This window comes from Pleurodeles waltl, chromosome 5, assembly GCF_031143425.1.
Source record: "Pleurodeles waltl isolate 20211129_DDA chromosome 5, aPleWal1.hap1.20221129, whole genome shotgun sequence".
Lineage (NCBI taxonomy): Eukaryota > Metazoa > Chordata > Amphibia > Caudata > Salamandridae > Pleurodeles > Pleurodeles waltl.
This window is the reverse complement of record NC_090444.1, coordinates 955,903,335-955,908,162: the sequence shown is the minus strand read 5'-3', so window position 1 is coordinate 955,908,162 and position 4,828 is coordinate 955,903,335. Positions and strand designations below refer to the sequence as shown.

At 41.0% G+C, this 4,828-nt stretch overlaps 1 long non-coding RNA gene across 1 annotated transcript; it reads left to right on the top strand.

Moving 5' to 3' along the window:
- Window positions 1-433: 433 nt before the first annotated feature.
- On the top strand, window positions 434-4,570 carry LOC138296180 (uncharacterized). Its single transcript, XR_011203780.1, has 3 exons — window positions 434-692; window positions 2,973-4,084; window positions 4,400-4,570. It is a non-coding gene; the product is annotated as an uncharacterized lncRNA (long non-coding RNA).
- The last annotated feature ends 258 nt before the right edge of the window (window positions 4,571-4,828 follow it).

The following is a 4,828-nucleotide window of genomic DNA, read 5'->3' as shown; positions in this document are numbered from 1 at the left end:
TAGAAAAGTCACAGCCACCAATTCAATTGTACATGAAAACAATGACCATCCTGCAGTTTTAAAGTGGAGTATCCCGTATGGCCAAATGCTACAGTCAAAAAGAATCTGTTCTACCAAGGAGGAGTTTGAATTGGAGATAACAAAGATGATTCAAAGATTTAGACAATGGGGATACTTTCAAAGTGTATTACTGGATGCCAAAGATAGAGCAAAAAACAAAACCAGAGAACAAATGTTATATCTAATTGAAGGAGGGAAGATATAAAAAGATTATCCTTGGAATTTAACCCAGCCCCATCCATGGAGAAAGGGACTGTGACGGGCCAGCGCTGCCAGGCCCGTCCGAGGAGGCAGCCTGTGCTGACGCTGACGCCTCCAACCCGGAATTGAACAATGGAATAACCCGTCCCCTTGGACTTCCGGGGCTAAAGGGGCAGCGCCAAATGGTTTGCACGCCCGGGACCGAAATAAAGGAGGAGACCTCGGCAGAGAAGGGGAGGAGAGCGGATGAAGCAGGAGTGACGAGGAAGGAAGATGAACGGCGGTCGCAGCAGCCAGAGAAAAGCCAGAACGCGAGTGGAGACTGGACCCAGACGGAAAGTGCCCCAGAGGTTTCCACCGTTCCGACAGCGGCACAGGAGGCGCACCGCTAAACTTCCAGCCACGCTTCAGGAGAAGCGTGGCCCACCCAGGTGCGTCTAAAGGGTAGTTGAAGCGGGAGAGCTGGAAGGAAACGAGCGGGAGAGAGGGAAGGAAACAAGCGGGAGAGCGGGAAGGAAACGAGCAGGAGAGTGGAAAGGAAACAAGTGGGAGAGCGGGAAGGAGACAAGAGGGAGAGCAGGGAAAGAAACAAGAGGGAAAGAAGAAGGAAATAAACAAAGAGGCAGGAAGAAAAAACAACAACAGGGTAAACAAGAAAGGGGGAGGGTAGGAGAGAACTAACGAGGACGAGACAAAAATAGAAAAGGACAACAGAAAGTTGTGAGAAGCGAGATAGACCTCCCAGGAACCAGCAACAAAGAACAGAGGAGAGAAAAAAGTAGGAGACAGAGAGGAAAAGAAAACAAAGGAAACTCTTCAGACAACAGAGATAGGAAATAGGGAAGAGGAGTAAGACAAAGAACAGGAAAAGAACCAGAGAAGAAGGAAAGACACTTACCGAAGCTTTCTCTTGTTTTTTCCCACATGTGCCTCCTGGGAGCCCTGGAAGAGGGACAGCAAGAGAAAGAGAATTGAAGTCCAGTGGATATCAGATGAAGATTGAACATTAAAACAAATGCAAACTTATACGTCAAGCCACTGTAAAAAGAATTAATAAACCTCACCTGAACTCCAACCCCACTGCTTTTCGTGTCGTCACTGACGTACCCGGTGACAGGGACTTTACAAACAAATAGGCATATTTTGCAAAATGATGAACATTTGGAAGGTGTAATCAGAAATAGCCCTAGGATTACATCTAAAAAAACAAAGTCATTAAGTGATATCCTCATATGTAGTTACCTTGAACCCACGAATGAAGGAAATTGGCTACCAAATATGACTGGTGGCTTTGTAAAATGTTACTCATGCAGAGCTTACCAAGGTGGACTAAATCAGAAAATGTATCAAACATTTGAATGCCGTATTAGTCCTATACAGGACAGCATAACATGATATGGAACATGTAGTTTATGTGCTGCGATGTGAACGTAATAAACTATATATTGGCAGCACCATTCACAAACTGAAAATGAAGGTGCTGCAACACATGTGGGCAATATGAAATGGGGATAGAAGCTACCCTACGGCTGGCCATTTTGAGAAATTTCATGGTAACTCCCTGAATGGATTGAAACTTCATGGATTGAAACACATAAAAAGACATGCACAAGGAGGCGACAGGGAACAAAATTTAAGGAAGGAAGAATCACATTTGATTTTGCTGTTGGGTACAGAAGCCTCGTGAGGCCATAACACAGATGCTGAACTATATTTCTATTTGGAGAATTGAACTATGAAAATATCTGAGCCAGAATTGAACCTTTTCAGTGTAATTTAAAAACATACATCTATGAATGTATCATGATAACACATACATGTTTAGTATTGCTCTTCTGAAGGCTGAATATGCGACTGCCACATGAACATATATTTCTCATCTGTGAATTAGTGACTCTGGAACTCAAGCTTCTTTGAGAGAACTTTGAAAATAATGTATTAGACTTTAGTATTTTATAACATGAGGTCGCCATACTGCACTTTACAGAGTTAAATCGTTATTATGTTTGTATAGAATTAGTGGATCAACTGTATTTGACACCAATAACTTTATTCAATTAAATAGATTAATTAACAACTAAATCTTATAACTGGTTATTCTACATAGCATGAATGTATTATTAGATAAGAAACATCTGTCATGTGGATTACAGAATTGAAACATCATATTACAACCATTGCCATTACACTTTTAGCACATGTCACTTTATTAAAGAAATGAGAACTAATGACATTACCTCATAAAATTCAAATTATATCCATACTCATGCCATTTCACTTTAGCATTTGGCACTTTACCATATTGGAGTGGTGCATTAGTGATTTATTTGGTCAACATTACCATATCATAGATATATATGACATGGTTGCACTTTAGCACATCACTTTAATTATGTAATTACATTTTAGCAAATTATTATAAAGTATGGAAGAGTTTAGTGCTAGCTTCTTAAGTGATAACTGTTTTATTAGAACATAAAGGATAATAGGATATGAGGTGTCCTTAGAATAAGTGAACAAGTGAAATGGGAAAGGTTCGTGGACCGAGGAGCAATCATGTCTGACAAAGTAGCAATTGTGGTCCGCCTAACTAGTGACACTGGCATTTTAAGAAAAATTCTGATAGTGATAAAAGTGACGTGCATATAAGACTGTAAATCAGGTGTGAACTGTGCCTTTAAAATAATAATACTACTCACTTTTATTTTCAGTTGAAACACCATGATACTGCAAGTACAAGCATTCCTATTGGGGATAAAAGGAGGAGCAATCAACAGTGCAATTGTAAACAGACTTGACACCGTGAACAAGGCTGAATGACTAAAATGCGTAGGTGATGGAATAACGATTTTGAATAAATCGACTTGAATCTAAGCTCCATGAGAGTGCAGAGTCTTTACTCTTTGGTGAATTATGTCTGAGGATTTTTGGTGACGTCCTAACGCTGGCACCAGCAGACTGAACACACTGCTTTTGGACTGCTTTGCTTTAAGATCTAATTTATAGTGGCAGCTCCAGGCATGAGGGGATTGGTGAAATTAAAAAAACTATGCAGTGGTGGAACAAGGGACGTGAGTCTCCTGCATTGTTACTTAACTTGAAGACAATTATATCCTGGATTAGTATTGACTTCAATTTCGCCTAGTGTTTCCCTGGATTAGAATTTATACCGGGGACAATCTCACAGATGATGGTGGGTATGTGTCCCTGGTAAAGATTTCCTTCATGCCGATGCAACCACGGAAATGGGGAGGGTTCGTGGACCGAGGAGCAATCATGTCTGACAACGTAGCAATTGCGGCCTGCCTAATTGGTGACACTGGCATTTTAAGAAAAATTCTGATTGTGATAAAAGGGACATGTGCATAAAAGACTGTAAATCAGGCGTGAACTGTGCCTTTAAAATAATATTACAACTCACTTTTATTTTCAGTTGAAACACCATGATACTACAAGCACCAGCATTCCCGCTGGGGATAAAAGGAAGCAATTGTTAACAGACTTGACATCTGAACAAGTCCCTAATGGCTGAAATGCGTAGGTGATGGAATAACGATTTTGAATAAATCGACTTGAATCTAAGCTCCACGAGAATGCAGCCTCTTTACTCTTTGGTGAATTATGTCTGAGGACGTGGTCATATCCTAACGCTGGCACCAGCATACAGAGCACACCGCTTTTGGACTGCTTATTTTTAATGGGTAATATATAGCGGCAGCGCCCGGCATGAGGGGACTGGTGAAATACGAAAACTATGCAGTGGTGGAACGAGGGACGTGGGTCTCCTGTGTTGTTACTAAACTTGAAGACGATTCTAGCCTGGGTTAGTAATGACTTCAATTTTGCTTAGTGTTTCCCTGCATTCGAATTAATACTGGTAACAGTCTCATAGATGATGGTAGGTATGTGTCCCTGGTAAAGATTTCCTTCATGCTGATGCGACCCTGGAAATGGGAAGGGTTTATGGATTAAGGAGCAATCATGTCTGAAAAAGTAGCAATTGCGGTCTGCCTAATTGGTGACACTGGCATTTTAAGAAAAATTCTGATTGTAATAAAAGTGACATGTGCATAAAAGACTGTAAATCAGGTGTGAACTGTGCCTATAAAATAATAATACAGCTCACTTTTATTTTCAGATGAAACACCATGATACTGCAAGTACCAGCATTCCCATCGGAGATAAAAGGAAGAGCAATCAGCAGTGCAATTGTAAACAGACTTGACACCGTGAACAAGGCCGTAATGGTTGTAACGCATAGGTGATGGAATAACAATTTTGAATAAATCGACTTGAATCTAAGCTACAAGAGAGTGCAGAGTCTTTACTCTTTTGTAGCTGCTGCGCTCTCAACAATCCTCCAAAATACAAAAAATTATGCTTGGTAGGGGTCCCTGCCCTTTGTAGGTGCACCAACAGGATCCAAAAAATATGACTAAAAATCCCTCACAGGACATTATGGGGTGCTCCTTGTTGTAGTAGTGAATAAAAACAAGTAGATCCTGCCTGTATGCTTCTCCCCTTGCTGGTGTTGCTCGTCCTCGTACGTTGCATTTCCCAGCCCAAT